The 18,869-nt window shown below is 42.5% G+C and overlaps 1 protein-coding gene across 1 annotated transcript in view; it reads right to left on the reverse strand.

The window, feature by feature from the left end:
* Positions 1-18,869, reverse strand: part of ADGRG2 (adhesion G protein-coupled receptor G2) — a 113,701-nt gene that overhangs the window by 71,330 nt on the left and 23,502 nt on the right. The window contains exon 2 of the mRNA XM_072956393.1: positions 1,617-1,659. The gene's annotated coding sequence lies outside the window, so the exon portion shown is untranslated. The remainder of the gene's footprint in view (positions 1-1,616; positions 1,660-18,869) is intronic.

An 18,869-nucleotide genomic window follows, 5' to 3' on the forward strand; every position in this document is an offset into this window, starting at 1 on the left:
ATGTTCATAGCAGCACTGTATACAACAGCCAAGACATGGAAGCAACCTACATGTCCATCGACAGATGACTGGAGAAAGTGCTATATATACAATGGAATATTACTCAGCCATAAAAAAGAATCAAATAATGCCATCTGCAGCAACATGGATGGACCTAAGGATTATCATGCTAAGTGAACTAATTCAGAAAGAAAAATACAAATATCTTATGATATCACTTATATGGGGAATCTAAAAAAATGATACAAATGAACTTATTTACAAAACAGAACAGATTCACAGACATAGAAAACAAACTTTTGGCTACCAAAGGAGAAAAGGGGTTGAGGGTGGGGAGGGAAAAAAAAAGACCTATCTATCCTCCCTTGGGAGCTTACAGCCACTACTTAGATTCACTGGTCATTGATGTGGCCAAATAAATGGTGATTTTTTTTTTTTTAACTTTAAAGACACTTTCTCTTCATAGCCCATGAGACTCAGCTTGGCCTAAAAACAAAGCACCAGAAAATAATATCCTCTCCTATACAGAGTTGGTCTCCACCTCACCCCAACCTCCACAGCATGCAACTCCACCCACAGTAGGCACTCAAAACAGATTTTTAAAATTTATTTCGTCTGGAATCTCTTCCTGCACAATAATTCTATCAATATGTAGAGAAATAGGAGACTTCTTAAAAGCATCCTCAAGGTGTTGATCTGCCCTGAGGGGATGGAAGCAGGGATGGGGCAGAAGCACACAGTTTGAACCCTCAGGAGATCACATTTGAGAGGAAGTGAGGTACTAAGGAAAGCAAACCACTCACCAGTCTTCTGTGTCCTCCCTTGCTTTTTCCTGCTTCAAGTCCCAGCTTGGCCGTTTACTAGCTGTGTGACTCTGCTCTGGTATTCTAACCTTGTTTCTAACAGTCACTTTATAGCATTTATTATAACTATGTGCATTATTTATCATCTAAATTATAATAGGATGATTATAATTTAAATTAATTATAATAAATATTTGCATCAGTTACAAGATTTTTATTATTTATACCAGTGAAGTCCCAGAAATAATCACTATTTATGAGCCTCAGAGGAAACAGGAAGTATAAGTCAGTAGTGGCTTCAGAATTTCTATGTAGAATGGAGTTAGGAGCAGAAATCTGGCTGGGAGGAGCCTTTGGAAGCTGCATGCACACAGCACTTTAGGTAAGAGAGAGAACAATTCAGTGGTCCATTTCAAAACATGAGAAGTGCTACTGCAGATAGAGAAGCCAGTCCAGGAAAGAGGAAAGGGGAAAACAGTGAAACAAAATCCCATAGAGTTCTATGTAAATGATCGTTCTTCTTCTCCAGATTTTACTGCACCATGTAATTTCAAAATCTGTACCCACCACTGAAAGTTATTCAAAAACAATTGGATTACCAAGAAGAAATAGGTCAACAATAGAATTCCCAAGGAAAAGAAAAAGGTCTGAAGAAGAGAAGGCTCCAAGTGGGAGTCAGGAGTGAAAAAACAAACAAAAAAGAAGACAGTGGTTAAGGGGATAAGGGTTTGAAATGAAGGGGGGAAAGGAAAAAAAAACCCAAACATGTTCATCATTTCTACAACATTATCATACAGAAATAGACTCACTCACCTGATAGGAAGTTTAGAAGAAAAGATGGAGAAACTGCACAAATCTGAAAATGCAAGAAAGAGAATTAGATCAGCGGAAACTGGGCCTTGGCACCATAACACTTCAATACCGTGGTCGGCACATCAGCTAAGGTTCTACAAACCCCCTGCTGTCTACCAAGGCTTGAACTTGGCAGCAGAGTTACAAAAGAAATGGAGGAAGTAAACCATGTTTTTCAGGAACTTATTATAAACTGGAAGATCAGCCCAAAGCCAGTTTGGGGCTGACCTTGTTAATGTTTTAATAGCAGGAATTACTCTGCAGTCTCAGGTTTCATTAACCGCATCATAGGGGCACTGGACAATGAAGTGACAGGACCAGAGGTGGGGTGGTCCCTTCTAGAGATCATGCTTTGTTAGCTATTTCTTCAGTTTTTGTGACTTAACTTTCCTAGAACCTCAACTCCTTGATATCAAGGATTGGATCATTTATGTCTCTTGTGCCCCCAAAGCCAGAAGCAGAATTCTTTCTCCACAGAGGGGCTAAATAAATAACTCTTTATTGATTGCTGAGTTTGGCTCAGAGTTGAAAGCAGGTGGCAGAGGCACTGGCAATGACCTGAGTGAGGGACAAGGCAGATGCACTCTGGGAAAAGGAAATCATGTGCCCACCTAGGGAAGAGAGCACTGTTGACAACCTGACTTGTATCTTTCACAATATTCCATTGTGCTTTACTTCAAAACCAAAACATCAGTACAGCTATTAGCTCCAAGATGACAGTCACTTCACACCATGGTATCTCCTCATGTGAAATACAGACATAATGATTTTCAAATCAAGATTTGCAAGAGGTAACAATCTAGAGGGTGTTCTTGGAACCAACTGACCTACTCTTGGTTTAAGTCAAAAGACTGTAAAGACAGAAGTTCAATGCTCAAGGAGGATCCAGAATATGAACTCAAAGAGGAAATAAGCAGTCGCTGTGAGTTTCTATTGATCATATGTTCTTTAAGAGGAAAAAAAAGGAGTAGTTCTTAAGAAAGCCCAATATGTCAGGAAGACTTCATTAAGCAATGTTTAAAGAAGACAAAAATGAAAGCCAAGCATGCTGTCCTGTCCTAGGATAAACAAATTACAAACACATGTACCAATGCTCAATGTGGAATGAACGTAGGATTAACAACTGAAAAACATTTAAAAAATCAAACAAAGAGACAAAGCGATTGTGACTTGAGTATGGAAATGATTTCACTTCATATTTGTGCAAATGAGAATTTTCTACATAGTGGTTTTTGATGAAATTTCACAACTCAAGTACATTGCCTCTTCCAAAACCTTATGGATAACCACAATAAAGCATGCTAAATGGTTTCTGGTAACCCAGTTTATTAATAAGCAACATGAGGCTCTCTTTACTCTTTCAGAACACTTTCAGGTAGAAAAACAGCACCAGGAACAGTGAAATTGGTTTTGCCCACTGGATGAAAAAATTGTAAAGCCTAATAATACCCAAAGCTGGAGAGCACGTGGGGAAATGAACTCTTGCATACGCCACTGATGGAACTTTGAGAGAATAGTTTAGCTATGTTTTGAATGTTTAAATGTGCATTATCTTTTGATCCAGAAATTCTAATTCCAGAGGTCGTCCCTACAGAAGTATTGACACACATACACAAAAATATACAAACAAATACTGCCATTGCAGCTTTGTGTGAGGGGGGAAGAAAGCCCAAGTATCCATCAGTAGATGAATAGCTAAATAAATGATGGCCCATCCAGATTATGGAATATTAGTTATGCTCTAAAAATGAAGTTGATCTATATGCACTGACACATAGATTGTCAATACATGTAAGTCAAGTGAATATAGTATAGAACTCTTGATAATATATATACTAGGATATGCTAAGAAACAAGCGAAGCTATATATACGTATGCTAATTTATATAGTGACAAGTGTGAGTGCACACGAACCAGCCTGGAAGCAAACCCACCAAGCCTCCACAGAGAGGCGTGCGATGAGGCGAAGGCCGAAGCCCAAGCGACCACCAGCACGTATTAGTGTACTACTTACGTTTCTCCTAGCAAAGAAAAGCAGAACAGAGGGAGGCTGGGCCAAGCCGTCCAGGTTCTCCAAACAGGACTCATAAATCAAGCTCAGAGGGAGGCTGACTAGGAGGTAATGCCATCACTTGCTCAGCTGGACACCATCTCCCCTGGCCCTGCTCTAACACAATTAGAAAGGCCCCACTGGGAGCACAAAGACTTCTGGTCTCAGAGCCAAGAAACCAAGCTTCCCAGCCAGGGAGCAAGAACCCACTGGAGCAAGCTGTGGAGAAGAATGTCAAAAGCAATGATGTGAAAATGGCTGATGGGCACAGAGGCCTAACCTTAATGAAAGAACTGCACATCTCTCAGCCTCTGGATCCCTTCTGGCCGCTATCGCCACCACCCGTCCACCACCCTTCATCTCCACGAGGAACTAAGCCGGACTCGGATCTGATCAGGATCAGCACCAGCACTCCAGTAACAAAACACAGTGACTGCCAATGTTTGGGCTTCTTACATCATTGAAAGGAAAGGGCAAGTCACAAAAGGAACCATATCGACTTATGTAAGACCTGGCACAGACCAGAGAAGCTTCTCAGAGAAGAACAGCAAACTCACCAATTGCTAGGATTAACTGAAACCTCCCGCAGTTGCGGACTGCCCCAAACCATGACATCAGGAAGGCTGGAAATGCATCCAACTTCCTCTATTTATCAAGCTGGCTAAAACCCAGAGTAATAGCAGCATGACTAGAAAAAAAATTTTTTTTTGTTTAAAAAGCCCAGTAGACTGTACAAGTGGTTTCGGTGGGAAAGAAATCTCTGTATGTCCTTAGAACCCTGCTCCAATACAGAGGAAACTCTCAGAGAGGCTGCATCCAAGAATTAGAACTCCTGCGCTCATAGGCTGCTCAGAGGCCCTCGGTGCTGACCACAGGGCCCACGTATCCTGGGATAATCAGCAAAACAATGGGCAAAGTGCACAGGTAACAGCAGCCCCAGGCAGTTTACCACTGCCCTCTTGGCTAATGGGATGCTGGTCCAAGGATCAACCAGGAGAGTACGATAGATAGATAGATAGATAGATAGATAGATAGATAGATAGATAGATAGATGAATGAATAAAAATACCCAGAAACATGCAGCATCCTGGAGCGCTCAGTGCTTCACTCAGAACCTAATGATGAATTAGTGGCCCAGATTGAGGGGCAGAGAGTGGCTTACTGTTCCTGGCAATGACACCAACACCACGGAAGGAAGGACCAGAGGACAAAGGCCTTGATAAATTGAGAATGAAAGCAGAAATAAGCAAAGAGAAGCAAGTAAGAAAAGAACATTGCACAGATGGAGAGGATGGTGAAGGTTAGGCTTGTGGGCACATACGGGGGAACATGCAGGTCCTTGGCTGCAGAGCGGTGGGTATTGCCACCGAAGAACAACCAAGAGTGATTCTGAGACCTTGTGGTGGCCCCATTACTGATCTGACCCTACCTAACAGGACCTCTACCTGCACAGACTGGTTTGTTTAGTTTTGGATGCCTCCACTCAAGAGTGGTGGTTCAATTGTGAGATGGCTCTGAAAGATTTTAAGGATAATTAATTCAACACCCCTTTAAGGAATGCCTACTGTGTGCCCAAGAACAGGGCCACTCTGGATGGTCGTACAGGTTGCACCGTGCAAAAGGGCCACTGGCCATTAGAGCCTGAATCCCAAATGCCAGGCTTTCTGACAGTGCCATATGAACCAGCTGCAGGCTCTGTCACAGGCATAACGAGAGCTCCAAGAAATGGCACCTAACCTGGTGTAGGGAATCAGATCTAGGAGAGTTTCCTCAAGGAGGTAACAGTCATGCTGCATCCTAAAGGATGCACAGCTCCCTTTCTAGGAAGAAATGGGAATTAGCATTCCAAAAATAGGAAAGTGCCTAAATTAAGTCACAGAGCCAAAGACTGGCCCAGAGTGGGCAGGACTTAGAATCAGTCTGATGTTGATGAAGCATAAAGAGCAAAGCAGGGAATGGCCAGAAGGGGCCTGGAGGGATGGAGTGGACAACCAATGAAACGTATCAAGAGTATATCTGTGAGTAGACTGGGAAAAATCTACACCGCATGTCTAGGTGGAGGTTACGATGGATTATGAATAATATCCACTATGTATACAAGGCCTTCAGAGAGAGCAAATGGCAGCGAGGTGGTCTTCATCTCTGCCTTGGGCAGAAGACAACAAAAAGGCAGCTTAAAGCATAGCCCGAAGGATTTAAATCAACAAGAGGAAGAATGTTCCGGTATTGAGCATTGTTAAATTGTAGAAGTGACTAAGAGAGTTTTCTAATTGCTTCCTGAAACATTTAAAAAGATGACCTTGGAGCTTGGTGGTAGAGCGCATGCTTAGCATGCATGAGGTCTTGGGTTCAATCTCCAGTACCTCCATTTAAAAAAATAAATAAGTTAATTAATTAATTAAAAGATGACCTCTTAGTCACTCCAGTGAGGCTGCATCTGAGGTGGAATGAACCAGGCCAGGGAAAGTATTTGGTGGACCTCTTGCAACTGTTGGTCCCATGCTCTTTTTCTGCAGCACTGAATGCTTTCCTTTCTCTCCTCCCCTGTGTCCAGTCTTCGTCTCTTCCCTTCTACTCTCCTTCACCCTACGGGTTCCCTCTTTTCCTTCCCTGCCCTGAACTAGCTTGAGGCTTGCCAAACGAATTTCAAGAGCTAGAACGCTGCTGGCTGCCTCTGCCCAGAGCTGGTGAAGCAGGTATTAAAGAGCATGTTGTGAGAAACCCACCTTCCAATGACTCTCTGATCAGCAGACCCAACCCTCTGGGTGAGGCAACCACAGGCCTCCACCCAACAAGGCAGAACTAAAGGTGTTTCAAAACTTAGGGCATGCCTTTCCTCACGGTGTAAACAATTACCACGTTAAAAGTGAATCCATATGCAAGGATATACCAATGAATTCTTTCTCAGAGCATTAATTTACTATTTCACAGAAAGAACGCTTATCTACTTGTTTTTTTTTTAATGACAGTCTTACATTAAGCTGTATTACGTTAACTAGAGGTGAACTTTCCTCCATTTGTATGAAAACATTTCACCAGGAAAACTGAATTCAAATACCTACCACCACCTTAAATCAATCCCAACCACCAGGCCTGATGTTTTCTAATTAACTCTTTTTTTCCCCCACTGTATAAGGAATTTTTATTAAAGCAAGAATTTTATAATCCAAATTACGTTTCCTTGCTTAGTTATCAATTCTGTTATTCAAAACAGAAGTGACATTCTGAGTTATTCCATAGTAGAGAATTACAAAATTAAAGGAATGCTTTAAATTTTTGTACTTTGCCAAAAATTCTTTTTCCCAGGGTCTATAAAGCATTAATTTGTTTTTATATTTTACAATTTTTTGTAGTTTTTTGCTGTTTTTAAATCAGTAAGTAATCTAGGACCAGCATTATGTTTGCTAGACCTGGCATTTGCTCAGTACATAAGGTTCCTTTTTTTCTTTATTTCACATTTTGCAATTTTTTTTTCCACAGTATTTAAGTTTTTTGATGTTTAGGTATTTTTCTTCGGTGAGGCATGAGTTTCTTTTCATGGTCCCTGATCGATTGTAAACAGTTGGAATACCAGTGGCACTGTTACCTGCTTTCTGGGCAGCCTCTTTAGCTTGGTGGGCTTGGAAATAAAGCTACAGTTCATCAACTTGAGAACAGAGAGACTCTGGAGACTCGAGCATATGAAGAAGTTGCTGGTAAAATCAGAACTTCGAATTAACTCTTAACTTCTCTTTCCACTGGGTAGCAATAGATGCTGGACATTTTCCTCTACTTAAACTGTTTTGATATTGTGTTTTCAATAATGAGATAAAATACAACGAAAAGATACACACATGAGGAAAAAAACAAAGAATTGTACGTGTAAGAATGGGTCCCAACAATTAACTAAGAAAACCATCGTGTCATTTTTTCGTTTGTTAAGTCTGGTTGCATATTTGACCTTTGGGCTAGAAATGAAGGCTGGTGTATTAAAATTTTTCTGTTTCCAAATATATTTGCCACTTGAGATGTTCTAAACACTTAACTGCTCCTTAGTCCAATTCCAGAGAGTGAAAAGACAAGGGAACTTTTGCCCATAAAGTTTTTATTGTTCCCACTGGAAATGAGTAAGAAGTTACATTATTATCTAGCCCTATTTGACAGATAAACTGTGGAATATAGGAACTTGTTGATTTATAATACCATTTTTTAATTCAAGGTGAGGGCCTCAAACTCAAACTCTATACTGCTGCATCTCTGCCGACCCTGCCAGCCAAAGAAAGTTCTAGCCCTTCCCTTCTGTGGTAGATTACAAAACTGGCCATAAATTCTCCCTATTCCAGTATGCTCGTCCATTTGCAGTGTGACTGCAGCTCCCCCTAGCAAAAGGTGGAGTCTATTTCTCCACCCCTTGAATGGGGGCCGGACACTGGCTTTGCCCAATGGGACATTAGCAAATGTGATGCAAGCAGAAGCTTGAAAAGTGCTTGAGTGTGGAAGTTTGCTCTTTCCTGCTGCTCTTGGAACCTCAAGCCACCACGTGAGCACGCAAACAAGCCTGAGCTAGCCTGTCAGATGGTGAAAGGCAAGTGCCCAGTCACCACCACTGTGCCGATCCCCAGAAAAGGGCTATCGAGCTGACAGGCTGTGAACTGTGGGGGGCATGAGTGAGCAAACTAGGAGCAGCAGGGCCATTCAGCTGAGCCCAGACCACATTGTAGACTCCAGAACTGGGAACTAATGAAATGGCTGTGGCTTTATTTAAACCCCTAAATGTGGGGGTGTTTTGTTACACAGAGAAAGCTACCTTATGCACCCTCATTCTTCCTTTCCTTTCTCTTCGTTCTTTCTTTTCCTCTCTATCTACCCTTCCTTCTTTTCATTACTCCCCTCATGCTTCTTGCTTTCTTTTCCTTCCGCAAGTACTGAAGGTACCTATTTAAGGGCCCACCGGGTACAAAAGACACTGGCCCGGGCAAGTTACAATTCAAAGCCTGATTCATTTCCTTCTAACCCACTCCCTCAGAAGCCCGCAGGAGCAGACTCTACAGACCTTGCATGATCTTTGGGACTCACTCATAAAGTGATTCAGGAAGGTGTTTCTGGGGCCTGGCAGGCAAGAGGGTGGACTCTTGGCAGAGTTTGCAGCCAATCTCTGGGCATTTGCTGGTGATAATCTCCCTGGGAGAGTAACTTGTCACAGTGATCTGTTGAGTAGACTACTGAGGTATTCTAGCCCTCCCCTCTACCCAACATTCCTTGCCACCAGAAGGGAAATACAATAAGAAAACGGGTCTTTCAAGCCAGACACCCAAGGGTTAAGGGGCATAGCTCAAGACCCCTTCTCTCATGTGGCTGCCCAGCCTAAGTGAGAGGAATATATTTATAACTACAGGAAATAACACACCATGAGTGGTAAAATGCTTAGATTTCCATTTGTTTACTACACTAATAAAAGAAAATCAGTAGGATCATCTTGCTAATGATATCGAACCACTCGGTACAACTCAGAAGCCAGAAGAAGGTCATTTCTTAAAATGCTTTTCTTTCCTCTTCCACATTTACAGTCTGTACTTTATTCCCACTCTAACTTATTTTTTCCCCTGAATGATGTTTTTTCAGACTTTTTAAAAGTTTACTTTTTCCTGGTGTCCTGGAACCTGCCATTTGTTTGTGGTTACAACATTAATATTTAGAAAGGGCAAATTAGATGTCAGGGTTGGATAAATGTTCACTTTTTTTTAATGACGTTTTAAATGGAACTCTTTTCTCCCTAGGATTCCCTGGAGAAGTTCACTTCTTTTCTAGGTGCGTATGTGAATGTATTTTGAAACTGACCACCAAACTGTCAGGTGGACAGAGATTTTAATGGCTTCCACCAACAAGAGTAAATCGGCAACAAGGACCTACTGTACAGCACAGGGAACCATATTCAGTATCTTGTAATAACCTACAATAGAAAAGAATCTGAAAAAGAATATATATATATATATACATATATATATATAAAACTGAATCACTTTGCTGTACACCTGAAATTAACACAACATTGTAAATCAACTATACTACAATAAAAAATAAAAATAAAAGTAAATTGGAAATACACCCTCTGGAATACATTCCTAAGATTTTTCTCGATTTCACAATGCCATCTTCCAGAAGAGCAGGGGAAGACTTTATTGCCTCAATCACCTTCCAATATCTCCCTTCCCATGGTCCAGAACTATCTATAGAACCTCCCTGTTAAAGAGAATTATTTGTCCTCCAACTGTTCTAAACAGGAATAGTCCCTTCCATTTGTACAATGACTTATGGTGGACAAAAGGCTTTTGTGTACATTATTCCAGTTGACCCACAAATGTTTACAGAGAAGAGACAAGGCAAATTCCTAACCTCATGCTAGGCACTGGGGATACACTGGAAAGTAAAATAGGTCCTGCCTTCAGGGGGCTTATTGTTTAGTGGGGAAACAAAGATGTGATATGAAAATTAACACCAAGAAATGTAAGACAGCAACTGTGATCGGTACCACCAAGAAAAGCCTATGGACCTCTGGGTGAAGACAGTGGAATTTGACATGGGGATCTGGTAAGGCTTCTCTGTGGAAGTGATGCTGAAACCTGAAAGACAAGTGGGAAGAGTTAACCTAGCAAAGAGGCAGAGAAAAACCATACTAGGTAAAGGAAGCAGTATATGCAAAGGCACTGTGGCAGGAGAAAGTACAGCCCATGTAAGGAACTGAAAAAAGGCCAGAGAGGGCAGGACACAGGGGGGCAGGAGGAGCAGGGAAGGCTCAACTCATACTGGGGCTTGGAGGCCAATATGAGGATTTGTGTCTTGTTCTGAGTGCACCAAGGAAGGAGCAGAGACTGGTGTGGGAAAGTCACCACAGGATTTTAAACAGGGTGATGTATTCACATTTTGATAAGACTGTTCTGGCTGTTGAGTGGAAAATGGATTGGAGTGGGACAGAGTGAAGGTGAGGTTCCAGCTTGGGATTTCTGATCTCCATTCTCAAATATTTTTCTGAAGGTCTGAGCAATTCAATACAACAAAAACCCAAAGTAAGAGGTATAATCAAGAAAAGGGAAGCTATAGATTTGTTTATTTCATTTACACAAACACACATGAAAATCTAATGAAATACAATGGAAATTAAGAGTTCAGAAAAGGAGGAAGAATCAAAATAATTAGACACATCATTTTTCTCTTCACACCAGGGTTCAGCAGACTTTTTCTATAAAGGGTCAGATAGTAAATATTTCCAGTTTTGAAGGCTGTAAGATCTCTGCTGCAACCTCTTTCAACTCTGCTATTAGAGCAAGAAAACAGCCATAGACAAAATATAAATGAAAGGGCGCGGCTGTGTGCCAATGCAACTTTATTTACAAAAACGAGCAGCTGGCAGGATTTGGCACATGGGTAGTAATTTGCCCTGCTCTATGCCAATGAGAAAGTGATTCTAGTATCTGAGGTGAGAGATGAGAGCCTGGATGAGAACGGCGGTGGTGGTGATGAGATAGAGAAATGTTTGAGCAGTGTTTGGAAGGGAGAATTGATGGGAATCGGGTCTGGATTGGATTTTAAGGGTGACAGAGTGGCAGGCACCACCTAGACTTCAGCTGATGCACGTGAGGCTCAGAGCTAGTAAATGGCTGGGTGTGGACTAGAACCCAGTTCATCTGACTTTACACGTGGTCTAGCATGCCTTCCCGCCACAGCCACAACTCCCCTGGCAGTCCACTCCTCAGCTCCCCACCCCAGCCCAGCAGCGTCCCAGCCTCCCACTGTTGCCACGTTGTAAGTGTTTGGGTTGCCTCCTCAAAACGCTTTGAGGCTTTCAGTCACACATAATTTCTATCGAGATAACATCAATTCCCACTTTTTCCCTCATATCAGTCCCCGTAGACTAAAGATGAGTCAGGTATTAGTAGCAAAATCCAGCAGAGTAGACAGTCAAGGCCTAATTTGGGCAGGGGGGAAACACAGGATGAAGAAACTGGAAGGGGGTAGAATTAACTACAGATGCATCTTTAAAAGATGAGCTTAGAGTCAAGTGCCTGGAGAGGGTGAGGAGGGTCAACAGCAGGAGAAGGGCAAGCCCACAGGTGAGGGGCAGATGTGAGGACAAGCACTTCCTAGGCCACCGAGGAAGGCGCAGGAAGCCAGGCCTGGAGCCCGGAGGGGCAGAGCACAGCTCCTTCTTTTCCGCTCTTGGCTTCCAGCCTTGCCCCCCTCCCCAATCCCCCAGCATCTCAAAATTCTGCCTTTGCACTTGTCCTCAGGGATGACACAAACCCATCCGGAACCACAACGTAGCCCAGGGCTCTGCGGAGCAGTGGACGAGGAATTTCACGTTAGGCTTGTGCCTTAGAAGCTGAAGTGATACCTCCATTTAGAGACCCTGCTTGTTCCGTGGAGGCCAAGGGGTAGTCAACGACCAAGTCACAGATGATGGAATGACATTCTGTATTCCCCTCCCGGCACAAAGAAAAGCAGGTTCAGGGAGAATAGAAATGCGGAAAGGAGATCAGAACCAAGGAGGGGAACTAGAAAACAGATAACTAGGTCATAAGCCCTTGACGTTTGTATTACCAAATATCAAACCACAAACATGGCTCTCTGGTGCCTGGAGAAAAAGGGAATCATTCCGAGAAAGGGAGTTCCATTCTGAACTCTTATCCATGAAGAGGGGAAAACAATCCTTCCAGGAAGCATAGTTTTTAACTTGCGTCTAGTCCTTAACTGAACCTGCTCGGGGGAGTCCACACTTGCTATCTCCACTTCCTCTCTTCCTGGCGTCTCTTGAACTGATTTCAAACAGGCGTCTGAGCTACTCTTATCAAGGCTGCCAGACTCCCCCCTCACCTAACCCAGAAGTCACTTCTCAGTCACTTACTCCTCCTCTCAGCAGCCTTAACAGTTGATCACATCACCTGCAGAAAGTTGTGGCTCCAGATTAAGACTTCCTTCTAAATGGAGACCGGGCCATATTTGCACATGGAAAGGATAAAGGGTGTGTTCTGGGAAGGTAAGAAACATCTTCAGTCAACTATGAGCAGATGAACGGTGCTATAAAATGTGCTCCGGTTCTAAGAGCTTTGAGGACACAAAGATGGGAGTGACTGATTCGATCTTTTGTGTGTTTGGGAGGTGGAGGACAGAGCAACTTGTTCTACACCAGAGGGACTGAAGGAGATGAGGACCTAGAAAGCCTGTTAAAGCTTGCCTGGAATAGGACTCTCCTACCCTAAAAGTTCTAAATTTTTGACTAATATCTCGAAGACCACCTCTCAAGGCTTGTTTTTTCTGGTTTTGTTTTTGTTTTTTGTAAGGCATTGCAACCCATAAAAGAATACAAATTTCACTTACAGTAGTCTTTAACAGATCAGTGTGACTCCATTCATCAGGTCAGCTCTGCTGGTGAGTAGGGCTACTGCAGGCCTGGATGACTGGGGAAGAGCCCGATAGGGTCAGGCATGGACCACACAGGAGCACTGAGATGGGAACCTGCTGTTAGCCTAGTGAGGGCAAAGGTGGCGATGGGAAAAGACTCCCGAGGAGGGGGTTGCCTACATTATAGCTTTAGGTTTGCTGGGCTGGTCCTTAGAAACCAGAAATCAATGCCATTCCAAGCAGCTCTCCTACATCCAGGAAAATCTCCCAGCTGCTAGCTGGCCCTCTTCTCCTTTTATTTTATTTTATTTTTTTCCTCCCTCATCAGGATGTTCTCTTAAAAGCATCAACACTACCTGCTCCTTTTGTTTACACTGCCTTCAAGTGACTCTACTTGGCTCCACCGGAAGGGGAATTATTTTTTCAGACTGGATGGTGTAAGATAGGGTGGGGAAAGCCTCCGCTGGTGGAAACTCCTCTCTCACCGGGGAATCTGGCTATGACACCGAGCCCTGGCCTCCCACCAGAACAGGCCCATCCATTTTCTCCTTCTTTTTTTAGTACTCTCCTCTTTGACCCGCCCAGGGCTGCGATTTGTCAGGGTGTTTTTCCAGGAGACCTGGGAAACAACAACATGACAGTTTCAATGGTTTTCATTGACAGCCCCAGTGGAGTCCTCCTGTGAAACCTGCAAAACTGGACACACAAACAACCCATAAAAATTCTACCTCCCACAAATGTCTGGACGCTGCCTTTTCCCTAAAGACCCTCCAGCACTGATGCAGCATGGGTGGCTTCGCAGTATTTTTTTTTAATGATTTTTCCAAAACTTAGGTGTCTCAAGTGGTGAGAGAGTATTATTTTTCTCCCCTGCAGTAAGAGTCTAACTCCCCGGACATTTTTGGAAAACCGGAGCAGACCACATGAGTGAAGTGACTTCCAAATCCAATCACTTGCCATGAGACCCCAAAGTCTCCTTCAACCATGAGGTGCACTGGGCCTGCTCGTTACAAGGTCTGTAACTCACTTTAATACACTGCAGGGACAACATAATGCCATTTGCAGCAACATGGATGTCCCTGGAGAATGTCATTCTAAGTGAAATAACCCAGAAAGAGAAAGAAAAATACCATATGATATCACTCATATGTGGAATCTAAAAAGACAAAACAAAACAAAACAAAAACCAAAAGAAGACAAATGAACTTAAATATAAAACAGAAACAGACTCACAGACATAGAACATAAACTTGTGGTTGCCAGGGGGGAGGGGAGTGGGAAGGGACAGACTGGGAGTTCAAGATTTGTAGATACTGACAGGTATATATAGAATAGATAAACAAGTTTATACTGTATAGCACAGGGAAATATAGTCAAGATCTTGTAGTAACTCACAATGAAAAAGAATATGAAAATGAATATATGTATATTCATGTATGACTGAAAAATTGTGTTGTACACCAGAAATTGACACAAAATTGTAAACTGACTATAACTCAATAAAAAAAAAATACACTGCAGGGAAAGCCGTGTGATATCATGTGTGCACCAGTTTGACCTTGAACTCTCTGAGGGGTCAGTAAACTTGATAGCAGAAAGGCTGCTCTCTAGAGGCAGCTCTTATAAGTCCTTCTGCCACCCAGAGACTCGAGCAACAGTCCACACTTGCTTCTCAGAGAATGGATGCCAAAAACATTTTACTGGTGAAACTAGCAACTCAACAAGAATGATGGCTAGAATACTGAGGAAAAAAAAAATCATTTCTCTCATTCAAAGTATAACAGTCACATAGATTAGTCTCAGGAATGGATGAAAAATTTTACAGTTAAAAAAAAAATACAGGGTGAATATGAAACAGAATATTTCAATCTGTCTCCCAGGTTCTCAATGGAAAGGGTCAGGTTGAAAGGAAATGGACCAAAATGGGAAAGTCAGGTTACAACTGGTGGGGTTTCTCAGGAAGGAATATTCAGTAACTTCCCAACTCCTTGTGTGTTGTCGATAAATATTAACCATAGTAAAGAAAGGTCGCCATGCCCACTAATGAAGCAAACAGCAGAATGTTTAAAAAGGCGTAAGTCCCTGCCTTTGAATTCTGGCTTGGCTACTCGCTGCCCCTCAAACCTCAAACAAGTAACTCAGTCTCTCTGTATGCCTCAGTTTCCTCATCTGTAAAATGGAGATAATATCACTAGCGTCCATCTGACAGTTGCTGGGACATATAAATGTGTCAATATATATAAAACACCTAAAACAATCCCTGGCACAGAGCAAACACTCAATAAATAGTAATTACCAGTATTGTAGTTAGAAAGATATACTGAAAAATAGCATTTGATATGGACATGATCTGCCTGAATAAAGATGTAGGATGGTGGGGAGGGAGATAGCTCAGTGGTAGAGCATGTGCTTAGCATGCACGAGGTCCTGGGTTCAATCCCCAGTGCCTCCAAAAATAAAAATTAAGTAAAAAAAATATGAAAAAGAATATATACCTACATAAGTATAACCGAATCACTATGCTGTACACCAGAAATTAATACAATACTGTAAAGTGACTATACTTCAATTTAAAAAAAAGATGCAGTGTGCTCAGCACTCTGCTAATTGCTTCATGTGCCTGGACTAGGGGTGACACTGAATGTGCTTCTCAGGGAGGCAGGGAGGGACTGTGGGCCCACGGCCGTTCCTGCACTCTTTCCTCCCTGGCCATCCCACATGGCCCAGGCCCTCCTCTGCCTCCTTTCCCTATTCCCACCCTATCACAACTGCCCCACCCCCACCTCAGGACTGTAGCTAATACCCCTCTTGATCCCTGAGCAAGAAGGTCCTAGCGAAGGTCCAAGTCTCAAAAGCAGTGTCACTTTAAACCAACTCAGATGATTGAACTAAAGACTCTGTCATTTGTTAAAGGAATTGGAGACCTGAGAGAGAAAGTGAGGATGATAAATGAGGGGCCAGGGTCATCTTTCAGGGCTTCATTCTCTCGCAGTGGAGGACCCTCCGCACACTGGTCATCCCCACCCCAACCCCCCGCACAGGTGGGCAAGCCTGCACCATCGGGCTCCGGGGACTTCCCTTTTGGCAAATATTTAGTGAGTAAATACCATGTACCTGGCACTACATGAGGCGCTAGGAACCCACTGGTGAGCAAGACAGATACAACTGTGCCCTTCTAGAACTTACATGCTGGTGCGGCACTCAAACACATAAAAATGTAAAGGGACAAACAGATGAAACAGTTACAAGTTTTAAAGAGGGCAGTGAAGCAAACACACTAGAGCTGCATTATATACTTAGAGGAGACAATGACACATAAAGAACGTGCCATTTCGCCATATTATAAAGTCAGCAAATAAAAAGTACATCACTACGTGATCCTTTCTATTAAGACGTTCATGTTGGCAACAATCAGGCTACCACGTTGCCAACACGCCAGGAAACCTTAACTCCAAGTGGGGGAACTTTGCTTCTCGCTCAGCCGCTCTGCCATGTTTTTTTCTTTACTTCTGGAGTTTTGATATTTTCTCTCAGACCAGTTTCAGATGAAAACATGGAGAAGAAAAGTTTACCTTAAAGGAATCAAAATTATAATACTTAGAGAATATGGTAAATCTACATTTACCTGTAAGCTGTCCAGCTGAAGTTATAAGATTAGGCTAGGCAATGCATTCCCTCTAGAGCTGGTGTGAAATTGCTTTCTTCCTAATACACCTCAAAATGACAACTCTCGTGGGAGGGTAGGACTATAGGCAGATTATATTTGTTTCATTGTGGTTTTCTGGAATTTCTAAAATTTTAATGATAAAGACACGCAATTTTTAAAAACAGAAAAATAAACCTTTTTCTCCCAGGTATAGTCTATTTGGGTTTTTTTTTTTTCTCTTTCTACCCAACAGCAAAACAGAACTACACTAAAAACATTATTAGCTGCTCGATAAAATCTACATGTTAATGGTAATAAGCATTAAGCAGAAAACTAAAGCAGGGTCGTGGATACAAAGTGTGTGGGAGGGAGTGGCAATTTTAGAAAGGTGGCCTGTGAAAGTATCAGGAGAAGATGACATCTGAGCCAAGACCTGCTGAAGGAGGTCAGGGAGTGAGCCTGGAGCCTCGCTGGGGGATGAACACTGCAGGCGGAGGGCACTGCGTGCCCTGGAAGAAGGCTCCCCCAGACAGGGATCAGTCTGGACTTAGTGGAACTAAGCAATGAGTCAGAAGAAAATTAAGTGATGAGTTGGCATGGCATTGTGATAAGAAACCACGGCCCCAGGATATGGCGGGGCAGGAATCTCAGTGCTTTATTTGTACTAACTCAATCCTGGCAACAACCCTAACTAGGGTATGTGTACAATTTAATGTCCAGACTGGAGCACCTGAGAGTAAAATGAGACACTATTAATTAACAGAGAAAATGGGCATAAATCAGGGCTGCCTCGGGCAAACTGGGATGTATCATCACCCTACTGGAAGGCATATTATCATAACTGCTTTATAGAAAAGGGAACTGAGGCAAGGCAGAGAGGTCAGAGGTCAGTGACAGGGTGAGGATTTGAACTTGGATAGCCAAGCTTTAGCACTCACACACTTGATGCTGACATACTATTGCCTTTCTGTGTTTTGTATGCGAGGGAGCTCCTGGTGCTAAACAACAACAACAACAAAAAACAAACAAAACTGGGTTGTATTTACCATAGGAGTAGGATATTAGGCTGGAAAAAGCACCAACTTGTAGAGTTAAACACCACCACTTTACAAGGTCGGCAGCCCTGGATAACCTCAGTAACCTCTCCAAGCCTCGGTTTAGTCACCTGTAAAACAAAGCTACTTAGACCTACCTCCCAACCCCGCTGCCACACCCAGATGAGGCAGTGTTTGTGAGGATGGTTTGGAACCTGAAAAGCACAACATGGGTATAATTCTAAAAAGTTACCATATATACAAATCTGCATTTTCTCTACAGAGCGCCATATGGTCTCTGTCACAACGAATGAATTCTACGGACAATCTGTAAATGAACGGGTGTGGCTGTGTGCTGATACAACTTTATTTACAGGAAAAGGTGGAGGGCCACAGGCCATAGTTAGCCAATCCCTGACCTAGAGAAATGCTATTTAAATCACAGCCCCTCAATGCTCCCTGTGCCTATTTTCTGATTCATTTTCTTCCACAGACAGCACTAATCACCATCTAACATAATGTATATTTTATTTCTTTATTATCTGCTTCCCCCAGGAGAAAATAAGCTTTGTTAAAGGCAGAGGTTTTGTCTGTTGGATTCACTGTTGAGTTCCCAGTGCGTAGGAGAGTGCTTGGAACATAGTAGGAACTTCAGAAATATTTGTTGAAAGTGTGCATGGGTCAATGAATGGAGAGATTTTGAAGGAGGGAGACATACTATTGGGAAAGAAGGGTAAATCCATGGCAAGGAAAAAAAGGAAGCAGAGAAAGAGAATGGTATCTGAAAATTTAGGGGAAGAAAAATTATTACAAATGAACTTAAACTCAGTTTTGCCATTCCTTGTAGGCAGAGGGGAAAAGGATTATTTCCAAAACCAATTTTGTGGGTTGTGAACATTTGGAAGAACTACAGCCTTATAAAATAATTTCCAAAATAGCTGGTTAAAATCTAAATGTATTATTGGCTTGATTTAGGTTTAGTTAAGAGAACAGCTTGAGGTTTGTTGCAGATCAACTAATTATGAGTGTGTTTGTGTGTGTATGTGTGTGTGTGCACGCGCGAGTGTGTTTAATCTCTCCTTTCCCCCCATTCTGCCAAATGTGGGTTC

This window comes from Vicugna pacos, chromosome X (genome assembly GCF_048564905.1).
Source record: "Vicugna pacos chromosome X, VicPac4, whole genome shotgun sequence".
NCBI lineage: Eukaryota > Metazoa > Chordata > Mammalia > Artiodactyla > Camelidae > Vicugna > Vicugna pacos.